Below are 12851 nucleotides of genomic sequence, written 5' to 3'. Positions count from 1 at the left end.
TTTGGGATTCAATTTACAAGCATTTAACTCTTCTAAGATGTGGGTTGTCAGAGATGCCGTCGATGTGTCTTCTATAACCTGAACATCTAGAAATTCATCTGCTGGCCTACCACTGATATCAAGATAACATACGCAGTGACCTAATACTTGACACCCATTTGCATCGGTGTGTTCATCAGCCATGTATGCACATTTTCTGAATGTGGTGAGAGAGTTTGTCACTTTTTCAATGCTGAGACTTTCACTGTTGCACTGCATGCTTCTAACCAGTCAGTTGAGTTTCTTGCAGAAAGATAGTGAGCATTTGCTGGTCTTGGTCGGAACCAGTGTCCAACTTCAGGATTAACAAATTACAATGAACTTTACATTGGCCTCCAGTTTGTAGTGTGTGGTATCTCTTGCTTAAAAAGAGAAATTATGATGTGACAGCCATGTTTGTTCACATAAACTGTGTTGTGTCTCCAGCATTCTTAACAGCCTCATTAAGTACTTCTAAAATTGGCTTTGACATTGACTGACTTATAAGGCTTTCTGCATGTCGATACAGTCCAGAGGATTGGTGTTTTTCAGCCTTTTCACATAGTTTGTCAGCATTGGCTTTGCTGATCAGTCTGGCAAACCAAGTTCCTCCACTTTTAAATCTATGGTATTCTCACATCTTAAATACTGTGGGCAGTTCTGATCACCCTATCTCAAAAAAGATATATTGGAGTTCGAAAGGTACACAGAAGGGCAACTAAAATGATTAGGCGCCTGGAACAGCTTCCATATGAAGAGAGATTAAAAAGACTGGGACTTTCTGGCTTGGAAAAGAGTCGACTAAGGGGGGATATGATAGAGGCCTATAAAATCTTGACTGGTGTGCAGAAAGTGCATAAGCTTCCTTACATAACACAAGAACTGGGGGTCACTCAATGAAATCAATAGGCAGCAGGTTTAAAACAAACAAAAGGAAGTACTTCTTCACACAACACACAGTCAACCCATGGAACTCTTTGCCAGGGGATGTTGTGAAAACCAAAACTGGAACAGGATTCAAAAAGAACTAGATAAGTTCATGGAGGATATGTCCATCAATGGCTATTAGCCAGGATGGGCAGGGATGCAACACCATGCTCTGAGAGCCTGTTTGCCAGAAGCTGGGAGTGGATGACAGAGGGTGGATCACTCAATAATTGCTCTGTTCTGTTAATTCCCTTTGAAGCACCTGGCCATTGGCCACTGTCAGAAGACAAAAAGAAAAGGAGTACTTGTGGCACCTTAGAGACTAACAAATTTATTTGAGCATAAGCTTTCGTGCTTATGCTCAAATAAATTTGTTAGTCTCTAAGGTGCCACAAATACTCCTTTTCTTTTTGCGAATACAGACTAACACGGCTGCTACTCTTAAACCTGTCAGAAGACAGAGTACTGGGCTAGATGGACCATTGGTCAGACCCAGCCATTCTTATGTAAAATTAACTATAATATAATAAAAATGTTTAGTACAAAAACTTCCAACACCAGCCAAAATTGATCATTTGGGCAACACAGCTCTGGCTGCTGGATATCTAGGTAGAGTAGGTGAGTTCATGTAAATATAGTCTGGTCCTGAAGCCTTCCCCCACCCCCTGGGTCATCACTAGCTGTCAGAGGAGAGCTCATTCAGACCTTGCTTACAAATCGTAATTTTAAATTATAAGGTTGGCCAACATTGCCAAAATGAATGCGCCAACATTGTCAGAAAAAACAACAGCTGTTCGAGGAAGCTAGTCTTTGTTCATACTTTTCAAACTTATTATACTTTTTCAGGTACAAGTGTTTTATCATACACTATATATGCTTTTAAAGTGTGTATTAATGTTTCAATTCACATTTCCAACCAACCACTAAATTGGCAACACTGCATGTAACCAGTTGACCGGGGGGAATGTTGGGGAAATTCGGGGGGGGGGGGGGTATAGGGAAGTCCTTGCTGTCACTGAATTAAGTCTCCTGCAGCACCTCAGTAGGTTACATCAAACAAAGAGGAGGTGCAGTGACTAGGCATTGGGATATCTGTGCCTTTAGGAACCCAGCATGGGAAGCCTATGCTGAGAGGTACTGTCTGTGAGAGGGGAAATAAAAAAGCCTCTCTGCCCCCCCCCCCCCATATTTTTGCAAACACTGGTGTCTCAGTCCATCGGGGTAACCGTTACCCCCTCTGCCCCTGCCTGTGCCAGGGTTTTGTCCTCTGTCACCCTCTGGCAGTGCCTCACCCGGGGCTTACCTCCAGCTCTTTCCCCCCGCCCCATCCCTGATTTTGCCCTTCTGCCCCTATCCTAACTCTGCCTCCAGCTGCTTGATCCCCCCACCAGTCAATTTCCAGCCACTGATCAGACCCCGGCCACCTCTCTCCTCTGATTTGCCCCTTTTTAACCACTGGAAAAAGCACTCGCAGAATCTTATGCCAAGTAAAAGCAGCGCGAAGGGCAGCGGCTTCAGCAGCTGTCACTGAACATGCTCAGTTTGTGAGCATGCTCAGCACACCCTAAGTAGCAAGTGCCTAGGGCGGAGTTTCTGGTACTCCATCTGGGGCGCTGGGGCCGCCCGCCCTCTGCTTGAACGGGCTGGAGGGGCGCACCCCCACCCCGCCCTCAAGTTCGGGGGCGGCGCGGGGCCTCGCGCCGCCCGCTTGCTCTGCGCTCGGGGCCGCGGGCAAGGAGCCGCGCGCCGCTGGCTCGTCCACCCGCTCTGTGCAGGGGCGGGAAAGGGGGGGGGGGGGCCACGCGCCGCTGACCCGCCCCCCCGAGGGCGCCCCTGGGCGCGTCGCCCGCCAGGGGCGAGGAGATTCCGCCGGGGGCGGGGCCTTGGGCGGGGGCCAGCCTCCCCCAGCGGGCGGTTCACCCGCCGCCACGGGTTCTCCAATGGGAGACGGGGGGCTGTTAAAGGGCCGGTGAGCCGACCGAAGGGGAGTGCTGGGCGCCGGTGAGTAGTTCGCGCTGCTCCCTGGGGACTCCAGGGTCGGGCTGGGGCGGCGGGCGGCTCCCCTCACTGACGCGGCGCGGGACAGGAGGGCCCCCCTTCCCCCGCAGGTTCCGCTGCCCGGGGGCCTTAACAGCCTTTGCCTCTTTGTAGCGCACTCACCCCCGCCCAGGTCCCGCGTGGAGGTGAGAGGGGTCCAGCCCCCCACCCCCGGTAACTCCAGCGCCCCTGGTGGGGCTGAGGGGTCCATTCGCGTCTGCTCCCCCCGTTAACTCAGCCCCACTTGCGCGGGGGGACACAGCCCCCTACAGAGCCCGGGGGCCGGGGGCTCCTCTCTGGAGGTACCCCCGCCCCCACCGCTTGGCTCACTTAACCCAGGACTGGGCTGGAGCCGGCCGGGGTCTCCCTTCCCATCTGTGAGCCATAATCCGGCCTGCCCCACGCAGCCTCGCTCTGTTGGCAGGAGAAACTCTCTCCTTCCCCTTCCGGCTGCGGAGCAGTCCTGCTCCCTTCCTCGTACAGCACTGGCTGCAGCCCCGCGCGGGGCGGATTCTGGCCGGTGAATCCGTCTCGTGGGAAGCAGGCTGGCTGGCCATGTCCTCAGCTCTGCTCCTGCTGCTTTGCTCGTTCTTCACTAGCTTGTTCTTCCTGCCAAATTGCGATTGTTCTCTCCATTACTTGTCTCATGCCAAAATTAAACTCCGTGGAGCAGGGATTGCCTTTCCTTTACATACGTCCACAATGACCGTTTCAGCCTGATCGTGATCTTCCCTGAGCAGGGCCTCTAGCTGTTACTATAAAACAAACAATAGTTTGTTCCAAAGGCAGTGTTGCGGTCTCTCACGATTTTATCATGAGGCTTAGGATATTTGATTTTTTTCCTTAAAATCCTAACTTCATGATATTACTCCAAAATCTCAACTTTTATTTAAAAAAAAATAAGTTTCTACTCCTTATGGTTGTAGAGATTGAAAATCATGAACCCTAAAATTTCAAAAGCCAGAAGGCAAATAGATAGAACTCCAAATGCATTATTTTTTAAATTTAATTTTAAGCCAACTCATGATTTGGGGGGGCCTAACCCATGATTTTTGAATGCTTGTGTCATAAATATAAAGGGAAGGGTAAACCCCTTTGAAATCCTTCCTGGCCAGGGGAAAGCTCCTCTCACCTGTAAAGGGTTAAGAAGCTAAAGGTAACCTCGCTGGCACCTGACCAAAATGACCAATGAGGAGACAAGATACTTTCAAAAGCTGGGAGGAGGGAGAGAAACAAAGGGTCTGTGTGTCTGTCTATATGCTGGTCTTTACCGGGGATAGACCAGGAATGGAGTCTTAGAACTTTTAGTAAGTAATCTAGCTAGGTATGTGTTAGATTATGATTTCTTTAAATGGCTGAGAAAAGAATTGTGCTGAATAGAATAACTATTTCTGTCTGTGTATCTTTTTTGTAACTTAAGGTTTTGCCTAGAGGGGTTCTCTATGTTTTTGAATCTAATTACCTTGTAAGATATCTACCATCCTGATTTTACAGGGGGGATCTCTTTATTTCTATTTACTTCTATTTTTATTAAAAGTCTTCTTGTAAGAAAACTGAATGCTTTTTCATTGTTCTCAGATCCAAGGGTTTGGGTCTGTGGTCACCTATGCAAATTGGTGAGGCTTTTTATCCAACATTTCCCAGGAAAGGGGGGGGTGCAAGTGTTGGGAGGATTGTTCATTGTTCTTAAGATCCAAGGGTCTGGGTCTGTAGTCACCTAGGCAAATTGGTGAGGCTTTTTACCAAACCTTGTCCAGGAAGTGGGGTGCAAGGTTTTGGGAAGTATTTTGGGGGGAAAGACGCGTCCAAACAGCTCTTCCCCAGTAACCAGTATTAGTTTGGTGGTGGTAGCAGCCAGTCCAAGGACAACGGGTGGAATATTTTGTACCTTGGGGAAGTTTTGACCTAAGCTGGTAAAGATAAGCTTAGGAGGTTTTTCATGCAGGTCCCCACATCTGTACCCTAGAGTTCAGAGTGGGGGAGGAACCTTGACAGCTTGGGATTGGGAATGCTGCATAAGAGTGAGAGTTGGAGCCCCTATAGGCACTTATAATATGGTGCTAGGCACCACGTAAGCACATGGACACAAAATACAGATCTTTCTCCTGTGAAATGCTTTGAATTTCTTTTCTTTTCATGCACTCTTGTGTTATATCATTCTGTCATATTTGTCTACTTCAGCCATCACAAATCCTTTATCATTTCTCTAATCAGCCCCAGCAGCTTTCTTTTGAATGAGCTTCCCTTCTTCCCAACTTGGTGCATTCAGCAAGTGTCATTGCCTTACTTTAGAGTCCTCCTTCAAAACCATTGATGACCTCTGAGGTGTTGAACTCATGACTGGCAGTAACTGTAAATATGCACATCCTGCCACAGCCAACCCACTTCTTCCATGAAAGCAAAATTCTTACACGTACTGTACCAGTCAGCAGCTTTTGTAAAATACATTTTGAAATATGGTGGTTATGTTTTCTCTACATCTAGCTAGACTATGGACATTTTCTGGTGGACCACCATTTTTGTCTCTTAAATACTTTATGCAGATAGTTTTGTGTGCTCAATAAAGTGCTTTTCTGTAGGGCAACAACTATCACAAAAAACCAGAACTTTGAGAACACCATTATAGTTTCAAGCACTATGATTAGTGTATGAAATCCAGAGTGATGTTATATGACAGTGGAATTAATGAAAAGTTAGATCAGTCAAATCCTTCAGATACACTCTGTAAATTAACAAGATTAGGACAAGTTATTAATAAAGAAAATAGTTCTTGTGAAAATATACCATCTCCTCAGCAATATGAAATGCAAAACTAGGGGAAAAGGTAACATATTACTTACCAGTTAGAAGAGAGGGAGCTGCAACCAGCAGCTACTAATTTTTAAATGTCTTTAGGCTTGCAGCTGTTTGGCTCTGCCAAATATAAAGGGCTAACCCCAGAAAGGCATGCTGGGAAAAAAGTCTGTACAAAAAGGAAAACCCTGTCCAGGAAAGGAATAGCTGGAATTGGGAAGTTAGTAAGGAAACTGTCTAGCTGCATCTTTATGTACCATCGATCTTTGATCCAGCAAAGCACTTAAGTACATGGTTAACTTCAGACACAGTAGTTTTTTGACTTCAGCAAGACTACTCATGTGCTTAATTGCTTTGCTAGATCAGGGACAGAGGACTCAGCAGTTTGCAGGATCTAGCCCTTAATAAAGATTGTAAGTCTGGAATACCATAATTGTTATTCTTATATGGTTTATAGTGTGGTCTGTTCAGGGGGCTTTGTGCTGAGCCTAGTGGCCTGATAGGCAAGGTAGAGAGCTTCCTAATGAGACTCTAGCCTGCCATTTTTCTTTCCTAATCCCAATAGGTAAGGCTGCATGTCTGTCACAGGGGTCACAGAAATCACAGATACCGTAACCTCTGTAACTTCTGCAGTGGGTGGTTCGGCTGGCTCCGCTCCGGCCACTGCTGGGGCAGTCTTTGGCCACCTTCCCCTCACCCCCAGCAGCATCAGTAGTAGTTTGGTTGTGGGAGGGGGCTCAGGGCTGGGGCACGGGTTTGGTGTGTGTGGTGGTGCTTACCTCGAGGGCGGCTCCCCGGAAGCGGCTGGCATGTCTTTGCAGCCCCTAGGTTGGAGGGGCCATGGGGCTCTGCGCGCTGCCCCTGCTTGCAGGCACTGCCCCCGCAGCTCCCACTGGCTGCAATTCCCAGCCAATGAGAGCTGCGGAGACAGCGCTTGTGGTGGGGGAGCACCCGGCGCCCCCCTGGCCTTTCCTTTCCCCAGGATCTGCAGAGACATGCTGGCCGCTTCCGGGGAGCTGCACAGAGCTGGGTAGGGAGCCTGCCAGCCCTGCCAACCCTCCCACCCCAGCACCAGCAGGGGACCTGGGCTGCGTGCTGCCGCCCACCCCAGCACCTGCAGTGCCCCCCTGGACTGCCCTGCCTGAACACCCCGGCCCGCCTTCCCAGAGCATCCCCCTGCCCAAGTTTTAGTTAGGGGTATATAGTACAAGACATGGATAGGTCATGGGCCATGAACTTTTGTTTACTGCCCGTGACCTGTCCATGACTTGTACTAAAAATACCCATGACTAAAATGTAGCCTTTCCTATAGGATCCCTTGACAAGGGGGCAGGGTTAACTAGGGAGAACTGGGGTTTAAAAATCCAGCTCCTAAGTAAGCAGAGGAGCTAGCAAATGGAGTTTTGTGAGGAAATTTAGAGAAGGAACATGAGAGCCAGATACAACTAACAAATATTATCTAAACTTAGGCCAATAAGGCCCCGAAAGAACAAACAAACAAACCCTCTGCAAGAGTAAAAATAAAGGCAGAAATCCAGCAGCAGAGTGGGGGCTATCCAGTTTATTGCACTGAATGCATCTTGTATGATTACCTGCCTTGTGGGCAGGTGGCATGTGTGCATTCAGTGCAATCAACTTGTGGCCCTCAGGGACTGAGTATGAGTTCTTGAGACCAGAGTGGCTGAACTGGAGGAGCTAAGGGAGACAGAGAAATACATAGAGGAGACTTACCAGGACACAGTAGAGTGGTCCCAGCACAAGTCTGACAGCCTTTGTGCTGTTGAGGAGGATGAGAGCCTCCGGGAAGGAGAACATCAAACTGAAGCAGAGAAAAACAATCCTATAGTTAGGACCCTCCTTCCAGATGATGTCCCGGTATCATCAGTGCAGATACCCCTCTGGGGAATGGGACCCCTGTTATTAGGAGGAGAGGTAATAATAATGGGGGATTCCATTATTAGAAATATTGATAGTTGGATTTGATTACCAGGAGAACCACATGGTGAATTGTCTGACATGGTGTACCTCTCAAGACGTCTAGATAGACTTATGTGCAGCGCTGGGGAGGAGCAGGTGGTTGTGGTACATGTAGGTACCAATGACATAGGGAAAAGTCAGAGAGCGCTCTCAAAGGCCATATTTAGGGTGGTAGGTAAGAGATTAAAGCCCAGGACCTTTATAATAGCATTTTCAAAAGTATTTCCAGTTATTTTGATTTAGTTGGGGATTGGTCCTGCTTTGAGCAGGGGGTTGGACTAGATGACCTCCTGAGGTCCCTTCCAACCCTGATATTCTATGATTCACATGCAGGGCCAGTTAGACAAGCCTAAACTGCAGTCTCAATGTGTGGATGAGATGATGGTTTTCAGAAGGGGATTTAGGTTTATTGGGAACTAGGGAACCTTTGGGAGAAGGAGGAGCCCAAACAGGAAGGATGGGCTCCACCTAAACCAAAATGGAACCAGATTGCTGGCATGTAAAATTTAAAATGTCATAGAGGAGTGTTTAAACTAAGGGCCAGGGGAAAGCTGACAGGTGCAGTGGAGTACATGGTTCAGACAGCAACATCCTTTAGGGGAGGATTTATAAAAGGGGATGCTCTATATCCTAGTAAAAAGGAGAGGATATACGTTTATGGAGTACAGATAGGAACTTCAGAGAAACCGTCAAACAAAAAAGAGTCCCACTTAATTACATCACATGAAGGCAGACAACTAAATATTAACAAATTTTATAAGTGCTTGTATACAAGTGCTAGAAGTCTAAATACTAGGATGGGTGGACTTGAGTGCCTGGAATTACATGATGCTATTGATATAATGGGCATCACAGAAATTTGGTGTAACAATGATAATGGGGCACAGTAATTCCAGGGTACAAAATATTTAGGAATGACAGAGTAGGTTGTGCTAGTAGGGGAGTAGCACTATATGTGAAAGAAAGCATATAGTCAAATATAGTAAATGAATAAAACTGTACCATAGAATCTCTATGGATATAAATTCCATGCTTGAATGATAAGTGTGTAGCAGTAGGAATATACTACCAACCACCATGATGGTGATGGAACTGTGAAATGCTCAGGGAGATTAGACAGGCTACAAAAAAAGAAAACCTAATAATATGTGGGATTTAAACTATCCCCATATTGACTAGGTATGTACCTCAGGTTGGGATGCAGAGAGAAAATTTCTAGACATCATTAATGATTGCTTCTTGCAGCAGTTAGTCCTCGAACCCACAAGGGAGAGGCAATTCTTGATTTAGTCTTAAGTAGTGCACAGGATCTTGTTCAAAAGGTGAATTTAGCTGAACTGTTCAGTGATAATAACCATAATATAATTAAATTTAAAATCCTTGTAGGAGAGAAAATGCCAAAGAAACCCACTACAGTAGCATTTAAATTCAAAAAGGAGAACTAAACAAAAATGAGAGAGCCAGTTAAATGGATATTAAAAGGAATAGTCACAAGAGTGAAATGCCTGCAAGCGGCATGGAAACTTTTTTAAAAACACCGTAATAGCATCTCAAACTAAATGTATACCACAAATAACACCCTCCCCCTCCCACCAACAAAACAGTAAGAGGACCAAAAAAATGCCACCAAGGCTAAATAATAGAGTAAAAGGTGGTTAGAGACAAAAATACATCATTTTAATATTGGAAGGCCTTTCCTACTAAGGAAAACAGAAAGGAGCATAAACTCTGGCAAGTCAAGTATAAAATTGTAATTAGGCAGGCCAAAAAGGAATTTGAAGAGCAACTAATACCGCATGCAGATCTGGTCACCCCATCTCAAAAAGGCTATATTAGAATTGAGAAAGTAGTACAGAGAAGGGCAACTAAAATGATTAGGGGTATGGAACAGCTTCCATATGAGGAGAGATTAAAAAGAGTGGTTCTTTCATCTTACAAAAGAGACAACTAAGGGAGGATATGATAGACGTATATAAAATCTTGAATGGTGTGGAGAAAGTGAATAAGGAATTGTATTTTACCACTTCGCATAACACAAAAACCAGGCATCACCCAATGAAATTAACAGACAGCAGGTTTAAAAAAAACATAAGGAAGTAGTTCTTCACGCAATGCACAGCCAGCCTTTGTAACTTGTTGCCAGCAATTGGGGTTCAAAAACAAATTAGATAAATTCATGGAGGATAGGTTCACCAGTGGCTCTTAGCCAAGATGGTCAGAGATGCAACCCCTTGCTCTGGGTATCCCGAAGCCTCTGACTGCCAGGTGCTGGAACTGGATGACAGGGGATGGGTCACTCAATAAATTGCCCTGTTTTGTTCATTCCCTCATGAAAGCTTATGCTCAAATAAATTGGTTAGTCTCTAAGGTGCCACAAGTACTCCTATTCTTTTTGCGGATACAGACTAACACGGCTGCTACTCTGAAACCTGTCAGAAGACAGAATACTGGGCTAGATGAACCATTGGTCTTAGCCAGTATGGTCATATTCAGGTAAATCTTTTGAAATCTATGCTGTTTTCAAGAATTTCACACGAATAGGATTTGTTTTTTGCTAAAAGACCAAGTCACGTTTGCTATCTCTAAATCACAATGAAAAAACTAAAAGAATTTGTTCTCATAAGAAGAAACAAGTGTTTTCTTCAAATTTGAAGTTGGTGTTAAAGCCTGGATGTAACTGTATAACCTTAAAGTTCTTGTAATCATAAAGAAACCTGCCCACCGGAAACTATTGCCAATGCTTAGAGATACAAGGCCAGCATCAATCAAAATACACTTTTCCAATTCCAGTGATTTAAGTGGAATTACACCAGTATAATAGAAGAGTACTTGGCCCCAGGATTTCAGCTGAATCTAACATTTTTCAACAAGATGACAAATACAATTGAACGTCTAGAAGTTGACTGAACTGTTTAGTTCTAATCAGCAACTTTTCTGGATAATTAAGTTGCTCGATGATTTTTTTTTTTAAATTACAAAACTTTCACAGGCTAAACATAGTGTTTGATGAATAGGTCATGAAAATCAATTGCTGGAAGCCAAAAGGAGAGGTGATTACACTGTAATTTGGATTGGAGAAGGAACAGCAGGTACTAAATACACTGATTTACTGCCAGTTAAAACCAAATATAGTGCTTCCCTCTAGCACTAGTATCTATTCATGGTAGGCTCATGAGGTGAAATACTAAAGGTTAGGAAAAAACCTTAAAGATAAGATAAAATGTTCCAATATAATTTTATTTCACTCTGCATCTACAGTAATAACACGGTGTTGCTGCCTGTCATTGAGCGGTTTGTTCACGGCTGGTCGTACCCACTTCAGGCACTTTTAGAGATTAGCTCTGCCCAGTTCAGTGCCCCCTTCCTTCTCTTCCAGCATCTGCAGCTCACCTCTTGTTCACAGAGTTGTGGCCACAGCTGCTTTGTGACTCAGCCCTCCAACCCGCTCACTTTGTGATTCCCCTTTAGAAGTCTTTCTGTTCAAGCAGCATCAAGCAGTCCTCATGTCTGCTGCCCTGACCCTGTCACTCCTGCAGTGACCCAGGTGGTCTTCTAACTCACTGCCCCAAGCAGTACCACTCTGCAGTGGTTGGTAGGGGGACACAGGCCCACCCTCTACTCAGGGTTCCAATGCAGGACCCTGTAGCAAAAGATTACGGTCTGTGACTGCACCCATTTTCCTGCTCTAGCCCCTGGACTATTTCCTACTGTTTTTCTCCAGTCCTCCTAGTCAGAAGACCCCTCTCTCTCAGGCCTACAAGGTCTCAGGGATTCCTATCCCTCCCTTCTCTCTGGGAAGAGAGACTACAGGCTTCCTGCCTGCTGCACCCCTACTCTATTGCCAGCCTCCTGGTTTTATAGAAGTCCCCACCTGTTCCCTCACAGGTGAGCTTCTTTCTAATCAGGGCTCTTCACACAGCCTAAATCTCTCTCGTTTGACACTAATTTGGCTGATTGAGCCTGATGGGCCTAATGCAGCTCTCTCAGGTCTGGTGTGGGAGTACACCCTCACCCTCAAGACTGCAACCCACATTACCATTATACAGTTGTCCATTCTGATGTATCTTTATTCTCTGTGAAATTGTTTTCCATTTCCTAATTCCTATGCAAATACATTCTCCTCTATAAGACAAAGACAGTGTATTTGCATATATGTAAATATAGACACACACACACACACATACATATGATAGGCTCTTGTAGCTCTAATGAGAAGTCACTAAAACACTGTGGTTCAGGCAGTCTCAGTTACCCATTTTCTGTTCCTTACTCTAAGTATCAACATCTATCAGCTGGATTCAAATGACCCGAATTAGTTAATGTTAATTTTACTATTAAAATCCATATTCCACTTAAAGCTTTGTACAGCTTTGAAACACTTCTTACCTTCTTTTCCTTGCACAGTACATTTTCTGTCTTTTTTCTTAGTTATCTGTCATGAATCACACTTATATTTGAAAAAAATATTTGTTTCATCTTTATCTGTTCCTGCTTTTCATTCCTAACCAGAAGTCATCTTTTATTCATGGCCATCATGATATTGCAAAGTATAATGACTTCTGGTGGAGAGAAAACACAAAGAATTAATCAACTCTTAATGGGGGAAAATATATACGGTAATATGTTAATAAGAGAAAAGAATTACTTATTTCTGTGAAAGAGAAATAGAATTATTTCTAAATACAAAGTTTTTCAAAGTAGTCAGTGAGGTATTAGCATCTTTAAATGCCAGGACTGAAAGATGTTGTTGACGTGCAAATGTTTGTGAGTGAACCAGTTACAATCAGTCATGTTCTAAAGCTGCGTCTACATAGCCCCATAGTTTGGACTATAATGATGTAAATTGCAGCGCGAACTAGAATGTTGTGTTCTAACTCTCCGGGGTGGAGATTGCAGGCGTGATCTACAAGTTATCTAGTTTGCATTAACATAGTCTTCTTTCTTTTGTCTTCTTTCTTATTACCAGAGAGTGCCAATAAGAGTGTCAGTTTTCTTTGAAAGTTCATCAATTCCTGTTACTTATTTCTCCTGTTATGATTCTTCTTCCAGAACCACAATTAGTGGCTGAGGAAATGTTTGTAAATGGGAATTCACAATAA

At 44.8% G+C, this 12851-nt stretch overlaps 1 protein-coding gene and 1 long non-coding RNA gene across 5 annotated transcripts in view; one reads left to right on the top strand and one right to left on the bottom strand.

Moving 5' to 3' along the window:
• Positions 1-12851, top strand: part of MSANTD4 (Myb/SANT DNA binding domain containing 4 with coiled-coils) — a 50194-nt gene that overhangs the window by 30408 nt on the left and 6935 nt on the right. The window contains exon 1 of one of the 4 annotated variants that reach the window (XM_048844361.2): positions 2776-2946. The exons of 2 other annotated variants lie outside the window; for them this stretch is intronic. The gene's annotated coding sequence lies outside the window, so the exon portion shown is untranslated. Of the gene's footprint in view, positions 1-2775; positions 2947-10156; positions 10246-12851 lie in introns of those variants that run through there. One more of the 4 variants, XM_075127076.1, reaches the window with a different exon arrangement.
• LOC125634117 (uncharacterized) lies at positions 2945-12300 on the bottom strand. The gene is made up of 4 exons (XR_007355806.2): positions 12139-12300; positions 8940-9089; positions 7507-7594; positions 2945-3737 (listed from the first exon to the last, which is right to left on the bottom strand). It is a non-coding gene; the product is annotated as an uncharacterized LOC125634117 (long non-coding RNA).

Source organism: Caretta caretta, chromosome 1, assembly GCF_965140235.1.
Source record: "Caretta caretta isolate rCarCar2 chromosome 1, rCarCar1.hap1, whole genome shotgun sequence".
In the NCBI taxonomy this organism is placed as follows: Eukaryota; Metazoa; Chordata; order Testudines; family Cheloniidae; genus Caretta; species Caretta caretta.
This window is presented reverse-complemented; position numbering and strand designations above follow the sequence as displayed.